The sequence below is a fragment of the Larus michahellis genome, chromosome Z (genome assembly GCF_964199755.1).
Source record: "Larus michahellis chromosome Z, bLarMic1.1, whole genome shotgun sequence".
Taxonomy (NCBI): domain Eukaryota; kingdom Metazoa; phylum Chordata; class Aves; order Charadriiformes; family Laridae; genus Larus; species Larus michahellis.
The window spans coordinates 82,528,741-82,549,715 of NC_133930.1; the positions used below are offsets into that span (position 1 = coordinate 82,528,741).

The following is a 20,975-nucleotide window of genomic DNA, read 5'->3' on the forward strand; positions in this document are numbered from 1 at the left end:
CCTCCCAAGTAGCATGTAAACTAAGTTGTTGCTACACTGTTAGTATCATTTACCTTCAGATTTCCGGCTATAATACAACAAATAAAGATTTCTCTAATTCCATCTTGATTGATGTAATTCATACAAAGTGCCATGAATCCAATTTGTACACACGTAAGCTTATGCAAACAATGTTTAGGTCTCCATAAAATTCTGCTAGTCGACCACGGCAATGCTGTACAACGTAAAGGAGGGTAAGGGGATACATAAGGGCTTAGGACTGAACTGACTAGTGCAATTACACGCTCACAAAACAGAATCCCCATTTGTGAGTTCTACCTTGCATTGGATTTCAGGAGGTCCAACTTTCAGTGAAAGATATTGAACCTGAAACTAGCCCCAGATTTAGATTTATTCCTATGTGGGGAGTTAGATATCTCCAAAACACACACCCAGATTGCTTCCTCAGTTCATAAAGCAAGGGAATGCCTTTCCTCTGACCTTGCTTTATCTATGATTTAAAAAGGAGCTTTTGACTGAAACACAGAGGATCAAATATTTTAGTTAAGCATCTGGTTACATTCCTAACAATAAAGAGTATTGAAGCTAGTTCTCAACACAGACATGGTCTAATCGCTTCCCCCCCCCGCCTTCCCTTTATAAAAATCTACAGAACAGTAAACATTTGGAAAAATAAAGAACAGCAGACAAATTGAGAATAAGGAGAGGAAGGAATAACAAAAATACGTTTCATATAATTAGCAAAGTTATCCCCCTGAGACATTTTTAACTAGCTAAAGAAAAATCTTTCTTCTGTTAAATACCGCTTTCATTTATGACAGAATACCAATCCTTTTTCAGTTCGACAGAGAATTGGACCCAATCTCAACCATCTGAAAATAACATCTGACCAAAAAGATTAGAAAATAAATTGCTTTGTAGTGTGTGTGATCACTCATAACACCTTTAATCTAAATACTTTTTCAATTCTTATGAAATGGGATAAGCAGAAAAAACTTGTAGAATTTGTAAGATTATAAGAATTGCTAAGATTAGTCTATTCACATGAACTTCAGTGAAAAGCTGTTTTGAATAGAAAGGAAATTTGTAGTTTCTGTGTATTTTACATGATAGAAAAATGCTATTGTATCAAGAAAAAAAAGCTGCGATACATATCGAATTAACGGTTAACTTTGTTTTTAAAAGTTTAATATTCCATCAAAAGGGAAATGAAACTTTAAATTTTGCAACTAAAAATTTCACCTTGAGGCAATTTTGCTATAAGAGGTGCGGAGACGTCACTGTATGCCCTGGCATGTATAGATTACCTTGCAGCAAAACAACAAATTGAGTTGTCTACCATGTAGGTGGCACTTCAATTGCTTTCTTTTTATTTTAACAACTGTTTGGAGGATGGAGAAAGAAGATAAGTTAAAAATACTCTGTTCTACGTGGTTTGAAGAGTTATGGCAAGTTAAACATTATTTGAAGAAAGTATTTTATCAAAAGCATGAAAAAGATTTCAAGATTTTTCTATTTTTGACTTTGGTATATTTCCATGGGGAAACATGAACCAACACAGGAAAAGTCAAAAAGTAGGCAGTTTTATGAGATTTAAGAGTAGCAGCAGGTCCAATTTTATTAAGTTCATTGGTGTAAGTTTACCAAGACTTCTGATGAAAGTTTCTCTTTTCAAAGATTCTTTGTTTAGAAAAAATAGTGGGTTTATAGCACATTGTCTTGGACGTAGTATATTATAGCACCTTTGTAGATTGTAGTATTATTACCTACATATTGAAAGTTTCATTTCTTTTTGATAGCATGACAGTGATGCTCCATTTTTATATTATTCCCAGTGTTTCACAGAATTTTTTTCCTGGAGCTGCCAAAACCCAAGCAACTAATGTCCCTGCATCAGAGCACAAGTTTTTCACACCAAGAAGCAAAGGTGGCTCAGGCACAACTTCTAGATTTATTTTTCAGTTAAAGGGCAGAAAATGCACACAAATTAAAGACAGAAACTTTGCAGGGAGCATTTCACTTCCACAACCTTTTGTCCAATCTTATCCCAATTTAGACTGCCACATGTCTTGAATCGCATCTGTGAATGAGCACTTAACAGATTTGTGCAAGTTTTGTTTGTGATCCTTAAAAGCTTTTTGCTGTCTGTTTTTCTTTAGGCTTGTTTTATCCCTCTATCATGCCATTCTGTGTATTTCAAGTTCATACCCCGTTCATTGAGACAAATAGTAAAGGCTGGTCACATGATGGCCGTTGCACAGTAATTCCCTTATTTCTCTCACTGTTTGAGCCAACCTGGCTCAAAAAGAAGATCACCTCAGCTTTTCAGAAAAAGAGAAGTCGCAATTCATCTGGATTTTCTAATATAACTGGACCCCCTCCCTGCTTTTCATTTTAGTCCATCTTAAAAAGACACGTACTTTGCAATTTCCACAGGAGAAGACAAAAATAACTACCTTCCCCCATGCCAAATTTATTCCCATTTTTGTGCCATTTTCCACATCAGTATGCTATAATTTTATTGTTATTGATACCGTTAATAGAAAGGATTATTTTTTGTACATTGTAGGTCAATAACCATGCTGTCAGTTCTAAGTAAGGAAACAAAAAATATGTAAAGGCAGAAAAACAGGTCTTCATGCATCTCCAGTCCCTAAATCAAATTCCTCCTTGAGTCAAAGATATCTCATCCATGAACAGAGATCTAGAATATCTCTTATTTTCTTTAGTAGTACATTTATTTATGTTTTATATTTGTCATGACCCAAGTTTCTTTAATCGCTTTTCCAGGGGTATTGCTTGTGATATTTCATGGATGGATCACTGAAGTCAAAAGCTGATCTTGTCCAGCCTGCCCTCTGAAGGGATGTTGTCATGTTGTCATCCTCATCAGGCTGGGTAAATACAACAGTTTTTTTACCTACACTATCCTCACTTTTCACAATTCCTTCTTCCCTTCTCAAAGAGAAAGATGCCCAGTAGGCTAGCATCTTTCATTCCTTCTCCTCTTCCTTGCATGAGGAAGCCCTAATGCCCAGGTGAGTCCTGAGCTGGATCCAGGACTTTTTTACAGATGTACTTTCTGTCCTCAGCACCTGCCAAAGTCAGCTGATGTGAAAAAGCTGAGACTCATATGTAAACATGAGTTACACCTTTGTTCTGGTGGGATGCTGAAAGAATAAGCTCACGTTCTTATTACTTGTATTTACGGCAACGTGCTCAAAACTGAGAAAAAATATTAATCTAAGAGGCATGTGTTACAAGCCTGGCTACAGTGATTTTATGCTCTACACTACCATTTGCCATTTCTTGTTGAAGGAGTGGTTGCCTAGGGAGGGATAGTGACCAGGCAGGTAAGGCAGGGCAAAATATGTAATTATTGCCCTGATCATTACCCAGTGCGGTGGTTTCCATGGGAAACATAGAGGTCACTGAGATCATCTTCAGGCTGATCTAAGTTATATCAAAAGCTATTTGAGCCCTCAGACAGTTTGTAATTGAGGGTGTGACAGGGTTGCCTCAACTCTTATTCAAAATTTGCATTTGCTGCAGTTGCGGAGCTCAGACCCAATTGTTTTGTTCGACGAAAAGCTGAAACGGGAAGTGCCATTCAAAAGTGTGGCGTTGAAAGAGTGTCCTGGTGGTAAATCAGCACTACTCAAGAATGTAGGAAAATGGGCTGGAGACAGAAAGCCTGCTCCAGGAGAGGAGAGAGACAGACCATTAGCGTTTGGGTGTCTTTTTATTTCTTATTTTCTTCTTCAATTTTTCTTGAGTAAACAGCCAGCTTGCCAGAGAAGTTCATCCCAGAGAGACTAAAGGTGATCAGACATTGAAGCGTTCTGTACCAAAGTGAGAATCCTGTCCAGGAGAGGAGCAGGAGGAGTTGCCGTCAAAAGCTCAGACAGTCCTCCTGAAGTGGTTCATCTTCTCCAGCAACTGCTGCGCAGCCTCTTCTCCATTGAGAGCACATCATGTGCCTGAAGATGAGAGCAGGATAAGGGCACAAAACCATCAGGTTTTACTAGAGCAAAGGTGTTAGGAAAGGAGATAAGAGCATAGAAATAGGGAAGAACATGACTAGGCACGATGGAAAAGGAAGGGGAGAGAAGAACTTGTTGAGTCCTCCAGTGGAGTCAAGAAAAGAGAGAGGTGAAGCTGCAGAAAAAGTAGAAAAGACTGTAAAATAAGCACTTGAACAGAGAACAGAAGCACAGTTATTTTACAAATATAACAAATATAACATTGGAAAGCTTATATAGAAGAGGGAAATCGCTTGGTACATGGCCTTCTTAATTCTATGGCAAAAGAGCTTAAGAACATGAGACTTCAGAGATGGAAGATAAAGTAGTGTTTGTATTCTTACAGGAGGCAAATACTAATTATGAAAAGAAAGATCAAGAGTTTACATTATTAAAAAAACATAGCTGTAGACAATAATCCCAGCAGAAGTAACACTGTCAGAAGTAAAGTGCAGAATGCACTGCAGAAATGAGAGACACTGCCAACTTGTAAGTCTTGGAAAGGGCACAAACTAGGGGTGGAGGTCAACAGAGAAAAGGGATTTGGTGTGAAAGATCATAGAGAAGGATCAGGTCCAAGTAGAGATGACTTCAAAGCACATCACTGCAGTAAGATGTGGGAAAAGATGAACTATTTTAAGATAAATGATAAGAAAAGGAATAGGAAATGAGAGACAGCAAAGTGTTAGCTGATTTGATGATTAAAACTACCACAGGAGAGATTGTGTGACTTGAAATACAAATAGAGGGGGTGTGAGCAGTTAAAATCAAAGGGGAGATACAATAAAAGATGTGTAGTGACACCAATCACAGTGGAATATAATCAAAACAATTAAAATTCAGTTTTTACGAAATTATGTTTTCTGACTACTTTTGCAATAAATGTTTTCATTAAAGTAACTTATTTACAGTAACTGAAGCTCACACAGTATCTTAGTCTTGCTTGACAAGTAGATAAGTTGACAGAGCTATGTACAAGGCAGAGAGATTTGGGGTGAGAGTGGAGAATGTCTGACTAAAGAACCGAGAACATTGGCCTGGAACCCTCAATTTTTTTAGAACTCCCAAACAGCTTACCCTTGGGATGTAATTTAAAAATATATGGTTTTATTTTGATATTTTAAATGGATGTTAATTTTTAACAAAACCTTTAAAATTAGCCTTATTGTAGGATTTTAACCACATGCTAAAGTCAGTTCTAGTAGGAGTCACAGAATCACAGAGAAGTCTAGGTTGGAAGGCACTTCTAGAGATCATCTGATCCAACCTTCTGGGCCTCGGATTAGGTTATCCAGGGCCTTGTCAAGCGAAGACATGAATATTTCCAGCAAGGTAGGCTCTACCACTTCCCCAGGCAAATGGCTCCAGTATTTGAGAGTGCTCTTAGTGAAGTTTTTCTTCTATCCAGACAGCATTTCCCCTGAAGCACCTTGTGCCCCTTGCCTCTTGTGCTGTCACCATGCATCATTGTGAAGCGAGGACAGCTTCTACTCTATAACAACCTTTTAGATACAAGATTACTTTGATCTCCTGGGCCTTATCATCCCCAGGCCGAAAAAAACACAATTCTTTCAGCTTTTCTCAATACATCAGGTTCCCCAGCACTCTGATCACCTTGTTGGCCCCAAATTGGGTCCGCTTCAATTTTCCAGTGCTTCTCTTGAAGATTTTTAGAACCATTTTGCAATGTGAAAATTCGAATGGATTGCCTCCTGTAAACTGGTGAAGGAAGGACACCTTTATATGCTAATCCTACTGATTATTTTTGATATCTCCAGTAGCCATCTGCTTTATCTTCCTTCCTATCATCAACTGTGATAATCCATAGCTTCTCCATGTCCTTTCTGAGTCTTTTCTCCTCCACCACCACAATACACGCAGATTTCCTGCTACAATAGCTCCCATCAGTGTTTACCCACATCATCCTCCCCCTTTCTTTACTGGGCTTTGTTTTGCATGATGTTGAGACAAGAAGCAACATGTGCTGACTCTACCCGTAATGGATGACACCTTTGCTTCCTTATTTCCTAAAGGGTACAAAGTGCTCCTTTTCTTTGTAAAGAACTGTTTGCTTTAAGAGTTTGGAGGAATAATACATACTATGCTTGGGAGGAGATTCCTTTCTGAGAAGGTCCCTTATTGGATAAGGAAAGTAAAAGGTTAAAGGTGAGAGCGAGAGAAAACAGGAATAGTCGAATTCTAGACAGAAAGCACTGTCTGCCTTCAGAGCAATTAAGAGAAATTGTCAGCAAGGGACTAAAAGAATAATTCAAGAAACATGATGTCATGGGATATCTGTGTCTGTGATATTAATGATACTTATGATTTATTGATCTTATATTGATCTTTATGACCTAAAGAATATGCAGAAAGCAGGGCAAAAATAAAAATCAGAAAATGGCAGATGGGGGCTTATTCTATGGTAACCTTCAGCAAGACTTTTTTATCTTTCATGACTTTCAGAGATGAGATTTAGAAGTAAAAAGCTGTTCTCTGGATACTTGGGTAGACTTTGAACTTCAATAGGTTTTCTTCACAGCTTTTGGGCTCCTTTGTTCAACAGTTGAAATTAAGCACAAAATGTAATGCCAATACATTCGCAGTGCTGTTTCCCAAGATAATTAAATGTATTTGTTCACCAGCTTTGGCACAATTTTAATCCAGATATTTAATCTAGGTTCATCACAAGGTTGACAGCTCACGGAGGAAACAAGTAGTGATCTGGAACTGGATAATAAAACAGAATAACCTGGAAATGTGCAACTGTGTATATCTGGAATGAGAAAATTTAATTTAAGATAGGAAGAACCAGAGGACTATACAGACACATTGCTTCTTTATAAATGGAAACCCTTACAGGGAGAATTACACCACTGCAGTAGGCACATCAGGTCTGAGATCTTCAGTGTAGAGAGTGTGTACTGCTGCATAATACTGTGACCTTAAAAAAGGTAACTAAAAGCTGCTGAAAATGGAGGATGCACAAGCCCATATGACGTCAACAAACTCAAAAAGAGACAATGAGCTGAAAGGCTGCTCTGAAGCAAAAAAGGGATTGAGAGATGGACCTCTGATGGCCTGGAACTCAGCAGAAGAGAATTTTCAAGGATTGTGCAAAAGGCAGTACAGGAGTCCAGGTGAGTGCACAGGGAACAAAAACGAGGTTTTTCTGGATTCCAGGGGAAAAAAAAAACACATGGAAGAAAGAGAAGAACCACGTGAGAGAACAGCTTGTAGGGGAGAAAAATAGGTAGCAGAAAAATTTAATAAATCTGAAGGTAGAAAGAGGGAAGGAATATATTTAGTGCAAATGAGAGTGGAAACAAAACTATCACTTTTTGCATCCCAGCCCAAAACCACGAAGAAGTAGATTCTGATCCCTGTTACTGCTGAATGAGGGTCTAACTTAACAGCAGAAGTTTTAAGTTACCATTCAACATGAGTAAAGATGGCAAAAATAGACCATTTTTTTCCACTAAAAGCAAGTATATTTTCCTAGATTTAACCTGTAACCTGCAACTGCTGTACTGGTTAGGTATGTGTTGTTTGGGTATGCATAGGGCTGTGCTGGGGAAACCATGGAAAGATTTGGCCCATATCAAAATACCTCAGGACTGATGGTGGAAGGGGAATGAACGTTCTTCAAAGTGAGGGAACATAGCTGAATTCGGTGGCTCAGAAGCTCGCAACATAGCAGAAGGTAGAGGGTAAGGTACACTGGAGATATGAGCCTGAAATTCAGAGGTAGACTTCTGCAAGTATGAAGAATACTTGGCCATGCCCTTGTGTTGGATCCGTCCAATATTTTCAGCAAATTATGTGATGTGACCTATTCCCATGAATCCCTAGAGACTGCTGGTGAAAGGAGTTTTCCCGTCTAACATTGCAGTTACATAAATCTTGTCCCTGTGAAACCAGGATACATACATAGCACCAAAAAGTGGAACAAATGCGCTTTCGCGAGGCTCCTAGCTGTAAAACCTGGGCTGTGCTGGGATTCTGCTGTCCTCCAAAAGGTACATTAGGATGCATGAACATGTTGACTTGTTGAATGTGCTCATGCTGACACATCCTGAAAAGGGTATGTCATCTGAGATTTTAGCCCTTCATGCCAGTTATTTGCATACCGCTGTCTGAGGCTATCGGCAGTGTGTATGTATTCTACGGATTTGCTGAAATAAACAACACAGATAAGGCTTCTCAGATGCATAGTCAAAGGGGACCTCACTGACTACACAAGATTTTACATATTTTGCAGCAAGTTCAGGGTTCTAAATACAAAACAACACTCACAGGGGCACTGGGTAGATTTGTGACTCCATCCGAGGAACCTGGGGTCCACAGAACAGTGAATGGATCATCCTCATCCATATGCAAGTTTATGTTTCCTCTTCTCCAGGAATATTTTCAATGCAGTCCCTCTTAAATAACTGCAGTGTAAGTGTTATTCAATACAAGTCACTGGTACATATTAGAATTTGCATCATTTTTAACTCTTTCAATTAAATGTCAAATGATTTCAATTAAATGTCAAAAGTGCCACTTGTAGAAAACAATGCAAGATTTTTCTTGAATGCAATATATCTTTCAGTTAAATGGAAAGAATCTCACACACTGATACCGCAAAAGAATTACAACTTTGTAATACAACCTTTACTTCACTGAACATTAATAACACTTGGCAAAAATCCTATGAGCTTGAATCAAGTCCTGGGTCATGCGTATTAAATCATATGTAATTCTGCAAAGTTACGTCAGGGTAAAAATATCTGAAATGTACAAAAGGAGCAAAACTGCAAAGTGCTGCAACAGAAAGAACTTGAGTAGAAATTTGATCTCTTAAGAGATTTTGATATGCAATGCTACTTCCTAAGTATTCTTGAGAAATTTTCAATGAAAATCATAAACCCAGTCTGTTGTGCAGTCTGTTGTGCTAGTGGCTTTCATCCTTGAAAAAAAATTAACAGAATGAAAATTTTCCACAAAAGAAAAGCAATTGCAAATGTTCACAGATATTTTATATTTTTCTTCAAAATGAACTGTTGGGAGCAAAAATAAAGATGAAAAATTTCACTTCTTCTAGAAAATACGGTTAATTTGACCATAGCGCTCTCTTAAAATGCATAAAAAAGAAGATTAATGATGAATTTATTTACTTCCTCATCTCACGTACTGTATGAAGCGACTTCAGCAAACACTAGTTATTCCTAGAAACTATGCTGTTTTCAAAATCCATTCTTGTCTACTTTATATCTAATATGCAAATGCCAAGGAAATACTCTTCTTCCCTGGACAGATGAAATCTGATGTACAGCAGCTCATGAGTGGAACACCAATAATGTGCAAAGTCTACCAGTCAAACATTAACAGCGTTTGTTGTTCATGTGTGAAGCTACAGAATTGTAGCCAATTTCCGCCATAGGGGGAGAAAACCGACTGAAATTCTCTGTAAAATTTAGCTTCCCAATATTGCTTTGAAATTTTTCTTTCTCTTTAAAAAGTGTTTTCCCAGATAAAAAAATCAAAACCGAATCCTGATGATCTGCCCTGTGCTCATTCTGGTGTAAATCAGGTGTAATTCCCTCAAAGTGTAGTTCCTGAAGTGTAGTTATACCATGCTGAAACTGATGAAAGGAAGACTGAATCATTTCTAAAACTATGTTTTCGTCTATCAATGTGGAAAGGACATTTGTGGAAAACTGTTAAGTTCACATCAGTGAATAAACATTAAAATAAAACTGAAATATTTCTAAGTATTTCTAAATATTTCTGATAAAATTTTTCTATTCAAAGTTATCTTATCTTTGAAATAATTCTGCATGGAAAAATGAATCCATCCCAGTTTCAGCTGTAAGTTTCTCATGGGAATGGGAATTGATGCAATAAATAGAAGCAACTTATTGCTGTTGCTCTCCAGTCTTTGACTTACTTTACCAGAGCTGTTTCTCTGAGATCATCCCTGAGTGTTTGTGGTTAATAATCATTCAATGCAGAGCAAGTTAAGGCTTCTTTTTCAGTTTTGTGGGATTTTTTAATGTGCATTAGCTCAACTATCTGAGAAATGTCTTGAAATACATTTTGGAGGGAAAAACAAAGCAAAACAAGTTATTACTGAAATTATTTCCTCCCTCCCCCAGCAAAAAATAAAGTCTCAGGCTCAGTGAAAGACTGAAAAAAAATGCACATGAATCAATTATGAAAAAGAGAAAGTTTCTTTGAATGAGGAAAAGCTGATTGGAATTAAGATAGGCTTTGTTCATATCTGCAAGGTACAAGGAGAGGACTTTTCAGTGGAACAGAAAAGGGGGATTTGGGAGTGTTTGGCTGCTTAACACTATAGTGCTTCAGAGCCCATGTGAAAATTTGCTGCTAGCTATTAATCATCATTGTGCCCCTGCAAAGAAGCTGTTACAATGATGACTATATGTCATTATATTCCCACTGTAAGTAACGAATCAGAGAGCTGGGAAAGTTGGATAAGAGCGGCTGGCAAACTTTTAAGCGGCAGAATCTATTTAAATAAATTTACATCACATTTGCTACTTTTGCTGGTATGGGAATCATACTTTAAAACGAAACAATATGCTGTGTTCATGGGCCCTGGTCTTTTATTCTTCTGTCTCTGAGCCTACTTTCCAGGTCAGCCTTTGCCAGCACTGACAGCACGCTTTTCTCATAGCCTCTCCTTCTCATAGCCTTTGGTTGCTTTCAAGTTCAATTTAGCACAATGAAGTTGTTATGCATGACAGTTTGGAGAGCAGAATAGGTGGTGTCTGAGCCCGCTGTGTCGCTACAAAGTGGGCTCATTCTCCGCAAGCCGGCTCAGTTACTGAAGCCTTGCTGGTGGGACACTGCAGTGGACTTCCAGACGTTCCCATCCTGACGAAAACAATTAGCTTCAAACTGCAAGAAGCCGCAGGGTCGCCTTTTCTTTCAGTGAGACCCCGCCATTTAATATGCTGCAGTGGATTCCAAATTCGTGTTGATTTATCCTGTTGTACTCTTCTTTTATGGTCTTTATTTACAGATGTGTAAAGAAACAGGGAAAGTTTGAGTCTCACACGGTTCAAGAGCTTTATTAGAAGCCTAAACCATTGTTTTATGTTTATTTTATGAAGAAATAGAGTTGAAACATGTCAGGCTTAATTCCATTAGGCTGAACTGCCTAAAAGAGAGCCCTGAGGTTCCTCGAACAGAACCTGAAAGTGTCTTTTCTGCTAACCATCAGCAACAAGCCAAACGATAAACAACCCAAAAATGTTCAAGATGCCAACATGGTCGTCTGCTACAAGAATATCAAAAAAGAGCCAAAAAATAATTTACAAATGGCAAATCATGCAAATACTAAAAATAAGTTCATTTTGAGCCTGTGTTGATGTATCGCAAGCCACTTGTCCATGCTTGGCACAGCTCAGCACGTCTGGTTTTGTTCATTGCTAATGACATTGTGGGCCACTGAATTCAATAGTGCAACACAGTTACTACTCCTACAGGACAAATATGACTTTATTTTTACATGGACTTAGCTATTAACAGAGTGATAGCTTTCTTTTTTTTCTTATCAGGCACAACTAGTCTTCTATGGCAAAGCAAGTCAGTTGCATGCTACTTGACCTCATGCTGTTAACGGATGCGCCCAGTTTCTTAGATTCCCCAGGAGGAAATCAGTTGTCTTGATTATGGATCTTGCTAATTACTGGGTAAACCCATCAAATAATTCTCATTCTAGATTAAAAATTAGCTCAAAGAGTATTTCAGCAATCCTTCCATGAAAGACTGTGCTATCAGAATAGTAAGCTGCTCACACCCCCTTTGCCTCTTCCCTCCCTATCTACCTCCCTCTGTTTTTTGGTTTTTTCCTTAATCTGCAAGAACAAAATATTATCTAAATTCCTGCTTTGTAAACTGCTTGGTTTGGCTCTATGCTGTTGAAAGGTAAAATGAAATTACACCAGCCAGTCTTTTGTGTCTTAAAAATGATGTCTGTTTATCTAAAGAACCAGATAATGTAATTAAAATGTGTAGTTTTGAACAACAAAAAATGCATCTATTACAACAGCAAAAATGTTACAATCTGGTCTAATTGCAGTTTGAGTTTCGGAAGGTTGATTTTTACTACTGCTAATTAACCTTCCTTTAACAATATATGAATATGACTTGGTGTAATTAGCAGGCTATAACAAAAATTAAAATAATCAGTGCTGCGTTTAGGGCCAGATGTAGACTTCTTTGAGAAAAAAGGGAGAGGGAATTAGAATACTTGGTTTCTGATACAATTTATACCAGTGTGCCAGACCACCAGAGCTATTCTTAACTGTTAAATACAGAAATTTTCTCTGTCATTTATTCACAAAAGGCCAAACATTATTTTTGCAATATTGCTGCATCTAAACACTTCTTTTATTAATGAACAACCTCACATGAAGAATGTGTGATACATTATGGTGTTTACTCCTTATTTAAGACGAGTGCAAATGAGTTGTGTCAGTGAGGAGCCAAGTCAAATTATAAAAGAAAATTGTGCATGAACCCGCTTTTAAAATTGCAAGAACCTTTGCTTGATATATTTTATCCAAACAGTATGGCTTTGTCATACTTTTTCAGACATCAATGATGTAGGTCTCACTGATTTTATCAGTTGCAGATTTAGGTCTACAGAATTGAAAAAAGCTATTGAGATACAAGGTTTTCCAGGACAAAATGGAATACAAAAAGAAAATAAAATAGGAAGAACCAGAAGAGCAATACAGCCTTGAAACCAGCTTAATCCCAATACACAATCACTACAAATCAGGAATGCCCTAAGCAAGAATGTACATGGACATGTCAATCAAAAATGGAAGCTAATTTTATGCTTATAAAAATAAAATTTTAAAATTCTCAAAGTCAATTTTATCATAATTTTTTTGTGGTCGTCATGGCCTCAGCACAAGAAGTAAAGTTTACAGGAAAGGTTAATGTCTTGTATGAGGCTGGGGTGTTAGGAAGTGTTCATGGACCTGAAAGCTTCTCTGTTTCTTTCAACATGTCAGAAATGATTTTATATCTCCTACAAACTCGTCTAGGGTGTTGGGAAAATTTTATTCCTAAGTAACCTGATTTTCCAAAAATTAATTATTGCAAATCCTGTTGATGCCAATAGGAATTGCTGGTTGTACAGCACATCCAAAACAGGCAAAATTAGAAGCCTACTTTTAGGGTTTTGGTTTTTACTAGCCTGACCTTGTAATTCATCCAGAAATACAGATGCTGATGCTAGAAAAACACCCGCAAAACACTAGTTAAGTAATGCTCTGAAGTTGGTGGTATACTTGTGTTTGCATATACATGGATACAAAGCAGTGGAAAATTTGTTATGCAGATAGCCTTGCTGTACTACACTGATTCTCTTTGCTGCTGTTATTATTCTATTATTTCACAGTAATTTAGAACTGCTTTCTCTTTTCTTAATTTTCCCAACAAACATAGCACAAAGAGTAGTCAGACAGATTTATCTGTGTCCAAGCCCATTGCTCTCTGCAGAGTATCTTGGACCAGACTCATGGCGCTGCCTAAATCATCTTCTGCAAGCAAAGCCAGATGCATAACATAGCGGGTGTCTCCATCTCCTTGGGACTCAAAGTGGTGTTCCTTGTAACGAAAATGAAATTTTTTTCTGTTGCCTGTTTCAGAGTGGGTTTGGGGGTGGACAAACCATGAAATATCACTTTGGCAATGTATTAGTATCCTCACAGGAATACGGTATTTTCACCTGGACTTTTAAGGATCCAGGTTGCACTGCAACCCATAAAACTGGAAACTACCCAGAAACACACATTTTTCAGGTTAAACCCAAATGTCTGGCAAGGATGAGTTGCAGAAGTTGACTAACTCATTCTGGAGCAATGGGAACTCAGTCAATGCCTAAATTGAGACATTGATTTTCTTGCAAGCCGCAGGACATCCTTGGCTTCGTCTATCCACCAAGATGCATTGGTTTTAGGAAAGATGGCAGAAGTGGAGAAAAGGCTCGGTTAAACCTTTTCAGTTGCACTGGTGTAGTGTGATGTGAAGTCAAGGCTGATGTATTTGTAAGCACGTGGTAATGAACTTGGGAACTTTTGGATGCACGATCATAACTGAATACAGATACTGTTTCACTGCCTCCTATGTACAAGTGAAGGATTAGACAGACTAAGTGGGATTAAATACCCTCAATATCATTTATAAACACTGCAAGGGAACCATCTACTACCAGATACGGTATCTCTAAGGAACAGCTGGTTTAGTTTTCAACTGCACTGTTTTTTGACAAGGTCAAGTGGGATCTCTATCTGAGCCATAAACACTGAAAGGACTTGGGCCTCCAGCTACCAGGTCTGTCCTGTGATAGCTGTGAAAGAGGCAAAAAGCCTGTCAGCCACAGCCAGACCTTCCTGGACACCCCTCAGGTAAATCTCTCCCAACGCCTTGCTAAGCTAGGTTACCAGGTGTCCCATCTGGTGATTTTAAAAGCTGCTAATTGACCCAGTGACAATGGAGAGGTTGGGGTTGCAGCTTTCCAGATTAAATGAAAAAGCTCCAGATGAGATCTTGCTGGTAAAGTGTAAGGCCAACTGGAGGTAGGTGGGACTCCCAGTGGAGGGTCAATTGGTGGAGGCCTCACCTGGAATCAACCATTGCCCTCCAGGGCCCTCTCACACCATCACCTGAACGTCAGTTCTTACCTACATGACAATATATGTTTTCATGGGCTGGACACAGTGCTTCACCATTGCCAAGGATGCATGGCCTTCTGCTTGCACAGCCTAACGCATGACCTTATCAGACCGGTTCAGATACCTGGTGTGTAACTGGAGACAGTTTTCCGCTGGTGCCTATTCACCTGTTTCCGTCAAATTAGTTTGGCGGTCTCAGGCTGGTTCCCAATGGACAGGTGTCCATATCAGAGAACGATGGCAACAATTGACACTAATTGGCATCCCTGTAAACTGTCTCGGCAGCTTGCAGCCCCTAGAGGTGGTCCCTCCCCATCAGATGAGGCAGGCTGGTGGGAAGTTTGCTCTGCTGCAGCCTCTGCCGCACCAGCGCTGTGACAAAGGGGCTCGGGCAGTACAGGAGAAAGCAGGCAGGGAAAAAAAAAAAACATAAGGAAATAGCTTTGTACAGTAAAACCTGTATTTTTGGGTACAGCGTTTAGCAACCAGTACCTTTTGATATGCAATAATGCGATGGCGAAGTTTACTGTGGTGGTGAGGTCTGGCTGTACGCATTTCAAATCCTTGATCAAGCATGAAGACAAATACCGAAATTAATGTCTCCCAAGCAAGCTCACAGAAAACAAATTTTCTTCTGGCCCCATTGTGAAAACAGCAGTGAAAGGAGTTCTAAAGTTTGCTCTAGCACATAGCACCAGGCCTCACATTTTATATTTTATCCTCTGTATGCTGGTTTCCCAAAATCAAAATTTTCAATTAAAGAACTGTGCTCAGAGGTAAAGCACATTTTTGGAATAAACAATCATCGGCAGTCTTTGTAGGGCTCGCGGAGGAAAGCAGTTAATAAAGATGCACATTTGCTGTTTTCTGTATCAGCATACTCACTACCAGGTGTCAGACAAGCACCACAACTTAAGTTGTCTTCCAAAGTTTGGCAAGTTTCAATAGATTCATTAGTGGGTTTTTCTTTAGGACCAACGAAGCTCAAAAAGCCCCTAACAATGGAGCTAATCACTGTCTCTTCCCTGACCGAAGCTTATGTTTTCCCCTTTTTCACCGCAGACTCTATTTCTGAGCAATTGGATTTCAGAACAAATAAATATCTGCCTTTTTTCCCTTGCTTGCATCTTTTGTGTATATTTTTTCTTTGCAGCCGTCTGTATTTAAACCGGCGTGGTAAATGGCAGGGTTCTTCAGGTAATCTTTCATTGGACACAAATGGCCTAGCATTAAAATGCAGATAACGTTACCTCAATTAGAGAACACCGGGCAAAACTTTAAAAAGACATAGCTAAATGTTTGGACTAAAACAGGCAAGCCCGTGTTGTTAGGAGCGGCGTTGGGCGAGCCGCGATTTCAATGGCTCTGCTAATGAATAAACGCGAGACTGTATCAACAGTCCCGAACAAGCGCCCGGTTTGTGCGCGCGGGGAGTGCAATGGTATCAATTGACTGGCTCTTTGTGCTGGCTATAAAGTGCCCTTGAACGTGTCAATGGAGGGAAGGCATGTGGACAATGAAGCCGTGACAGCTGAATGTCAGCAGCGACCTTGAACCTCAACTGGTCCCACCGTCCTGGTGACTCCAGCTGCCGCACAGACATGCGCGGATAGATGGACGGATGGACCTTCTCCTGTCACTTCCCCTGCTCCAGCTCCCTGTGCTGAAATGGCAATTTCACCACGCAGCGAGACCTTGCTAATAAGCACCAGGGAGCGTTCAGTTATTAGCAATGTTGCTAACGATATGTTCAGCATCCTAATCAGGCCCTCACTGGCATTTGCACAACAGAGAACAGAAAGCAAAAACAAAGGCAGTGGCTGCTGATCAAATGTTGCCTATCAGCATCTGTGGACAAAGGAGGCACAAGATGCTCTGCTACGAGGCAAGGGATTTTCTTCTTGATGTGAATGTTACATTTGGGAGACAACTTCCTTTATTGATGTAAATAGCACATGATTGGTTAAAACACTGCAAGGAAGAGACAATTAGCATTTGTCGTGTAGTATTTTCTAACGGAAAACAACAGAATTTTCCTAAAGATCAGCCTTGTGGATTACACATTAATAGTATGCCATTAGACATACACAGACATGCACTGGAGACCTGCAAAGCTCTTTGTGGCAAAGCACATCAGTATAGACCAGCAAGAGTGTCCCTTTGCTATAGGTAAACAACATCCTCTATGGAGGAGATGCTTTGGCCACTCCTGCTTACCCGTCCCTTCCAGGAGGGACGTCAGGACAAATGCTGAGGAAGGCAGAGTCCTCCCCTTGGCTCCTTACACACTCATGTAGATCTCATGTCTCCTCACACCCATCTCATGTCATGTACCCTGACAACATGGCAAATTACTTTTTAGAGTGGGAGGGGATAATATACAAACAGTGGGGCTCTTCTGTTTGCACTGAATATTTGTTTGTTGAGCCCCTGGCCCAGGTTGCCCAGAGAAGCTGTGGCTGCCCCATCCCTGGAGGGGTTCAAGGCCAGGTTGGACGGGGCTTGGAGCAGCCTGGTCTGGTGGGAGGTGTCCCTGCCCAGGGCAGGGGGGTGGAACTAGAAAATCTTTAAGGTCCCTTCCGACTCTAACCATTCTATGATTCTGTGATAAATTGGTACCAGGATGACATTTTCATGGCACAAAACAAAGACATTTCTCCTTTCTCAAGCATCTGGCCCATCATGCCAAGCTCACTGAGCAGTCACACAGCGTGCTTGTAAGCTTATAAATTAGGATGAAATTGAAACAAGGTCTGGTTTTGGCTTATCTGTCAATACTGTCGTATTTTGGCCTCATGCTTTATGTACAGCAGACAGCAACAGAAGGTAGTTTTCGGAGAGGTGATATAAACACACACAACTCAAAATGAATCGCAGGTCATGAGCAATTTTTGTCTGGGACCAGGTTTTCCATAAAGTAGGAACTAACGGGGAATTTTTGCTGACTGCTAAGGGGAGTAATCCAATCTCTTCTTTGGCTCTGGACATGGAGAAAAAAATAATAAGGAACTATCCCACCTAAAAAAATCAGATTTGTTTTTAAAAAAGCCTTCTGAAAAGTATTTGTACATTTTTTCCTTGGTTTCCTGTGGATTTTTTGTAATTTTTTTAGTGAAACACCAAAGCCAAAATCAAAAATACATTTTCTGTTTAATTTCTTTTTTTCCTGGGTGAAATTTTTGCATTAAAAATGAAAAACACTGACTCAGTTAATAAACATTGTTGATCCTCATTCCCAGTAGCACATTCTGGGAAAATGGATTAATGCTTTTCTAAAAATTTTATTTTTTAAAATACCTTTAGGTGTTTGAAAAAGGTATTTTAACAGAACTTTATCATAAACCATATAATATTTGTGATTTGACAGAAATAGTTCATTTATGGATTGAAATAAATGCCTTAAATTCTGATCTTTCCTGACCATAACCAACACAAGCTGGCTTGCCATTTGACTGCCACATCTACAATAGTGCAGCAGTTCAGAAAAAGCGAATTTGTTAAACAATGATGTTGTGAACGGATAAATTGGAGTCTACACTTCAAGGAAAAGAATTCACAATATTCCAGAATACGCAAATTGTGCAAAAACTTCACACTGTGATGAGGGCAAATATTTACTCGTAATGAAAACAAAGTATAATGAGTCATTGCTTTTCTAAGTGCAAGAAGTAACAAAAAGAAGAAGTCAGCCTGGTGCTTTTCTCCCTTACAAAAACACCAAAAAATAGGATGGCAGAGAGTATGACCAGAACAATTCCCCTAAAAGCTGTACGAGCAGCCTCCATAAAATGGAAACAAGGAAGGCTCAAGGCTGGGAAATCACACGAGCCTCCACAGCACACTTTCCTTGAGGTTTTCCAGAGAATTCTGCAAGGAATTGCTAATTTCTCGCTATTAGCTTCCATCCTCAGCTTCTGTGCTGCTTGCCAAATGTCCCTGTGAGCTGCTCATCGTGACACCACGTTTTGCCAGTGTGACTGCGAAGCCACTTGTGCTATTGTGCATCCGCAGGTTTGTTCCCTTAGAGAAGAAAATGGAGATCCTTATGGCACTCTCAGGGTTTTTCTCCCTCTCAAGTAGTTTTTTTTTTTGCCAACAGAATACTGTTTTACCCAATAATAACTGCACGTGCAGTGTTGGCACAAAAGTTGGGTGAGTACAGAAAAATCTGCAAATTGTTTTATCATCCAACGAGAAAGAAAATATTTCAGTTGGCTTTATCTACTAACAGAAAGTCTGGAATATCGTAACAAAGGTTGGTCGTGGCTTATTGCATATAGGCCAGCGCAGTTCTCAACTCCCGCGTTCAATCACCCTGCGTCTCCCTAGGAGGCAGAAGGTGAGCTAAGCACAGGGGATGGACATCCCCGAGCTCTCCAGCAGGCACAGGGATGCAGGGAGTGAGGGGTAATTTACCCCTGGAAGACGTCACCTGCAGATTACGGTTCTCTGGAGCAAGAGGTGAGAAAAATAACAAATAGTGACTTCCTAGAAGTGTCTCTGACATGAGCCAGTGCGCACTACTCACTGCTTAGGGATGCTGCGCAGGCAGTCGAACCCTAAAATGACTTCACCAACAGACATGCGCGTTTGTGTTCCCTTATAAAATGAGTAGCTCTGAGCTGCTCTGTGGCTTTTCCTGCACCGATACTTTAGCAGGATCTTTGTTCTTTTTAAGGGACACTAGTGCTTTTCATAAAAGAGAGATGACATTATTAGAACCCAACAAAGCGAACGCTTAGGAATATAGGTAACTTTTGGCATATAAGTAGTCCCATGGAAATCAACAAAGCCTTGCGTGCTTCACTGTCTGCAATTCCGGACACTTGGTGCTATCTCTTTTTATTTTGAATCATTGAGGTTTACGTGAATTATGTTCACTCTAGAAACATATTATCCAAAGATTTTTTTATATTTATATTGACACTTACAGTATACAGTTGCAGTATAAATTTTATGAATGCCAGAGAGCAAAGTACCCTTTCCAAATACACTGGCATTCATCATAAACTGACATCTCTGCAAACTGCTTCTATTTCTCCCATGTTCACATTTATTGTATCTGGGCTTAGTCCTGCAAACAATTACTTACCTCACTAACTTTATCCATGAAAGGATTCTCATGGCGGTCTGAGGGCCCATCCTTGCCAAAACTTGTATGTGTGAGCACTCTCCTTACAGAAGAAAGCTTTCTGCGTAATAATTTCCACTTGAGAGACTTTCACGTGACACTTAAAACTAAGAATAGGCTCTTTCATTCAAATGTGTCAATCTTTCATTGGGAAGATAGTTGAGGAAATAAACAGACAAATAAAATAAGAATTAATTGGTAGGTAGCTAAATTAAATTTTAAATACAGAAAGATTTAGGAATGAAATTCCTAGGTCACCACAACACCTTCAGCTGGAGCATTCATTTCTGTTAGCCCACATGCAGACACACTCAGCAGATTTGATTTAACACCAAAGTATGTGGTCAAGTCTGACAATCCACCAGCGTTCATAAATTAGTAAAGAAGCATTTTTCATGCACTAGTATGGCAGGTTACCTAGAGAAACCTAATAAGGCCGCAAAATATTTCACTTAGATTAAGAACGCTTTGCGGGGCAGAGCAGGTGATTGTGCACCAGCAGCTGAGGGATGAGACTCATCCCTTCCCACACGCAGGGTGAATAAGGTTTGCACCGACAGCTTTAGGTTAGGAGCGACTCCTTATGTGGGGCATGCTGGGCACGGCATCTATACCGACAGGAACGAAACAACCCTTCCCAACCAATTCTCATCGCTCTCTGGTTTTATGTGAAAAGCAGCCTTCTGTACAAGCACGGGCATCCTTGCAGAGGACTTTCACGGAAGGTGGCTCGTTGGGTTTAATAATGGTACATGGTGCAGGTCAGCACAGGGTTTGGGCCATGTCATGCTTCTTACAGAGAGGTGTTGCACAACTGAATTTTTATAATTATATATGTTATATAATATATATGTAATATATATTATATATACATTATGTATAATACATATATGTTATATATATACTAAAATAATAAAAAGTATTTAAATGAGATGCTGAAGAGCTGAAAGCAAGAAAAAATATTGTTACAGAGCATACATTTCTCAGAATATTAAACAATGTGTGTATAATTAAGTTTGCAATAAATGTTTTGACAATAAGCATACAGGTGATAATTTGAAATCCACTTTTAAATGGTCTTTGTGGCAAAGCTGGACCAGGCAATTTGACAGTGGATAAATTCCC

The 20,975-nt window shown here is 39.4% G+C and overlaps 1 long non-coding RNA gene across 4 annotated transcripts in view; it reads right to left on the reverse strand.

The window, feature by feature from the left end:
* LOC141735946 (uncharacterized) overlaps positions 1-20,975 on the reverse strand; it is a 127,938-nt gene that overhangs the window by 32,279 nt on the left and 74,684 nt on the right. The gene's annotated exons all lie outside the window — the stretch shown is intronic.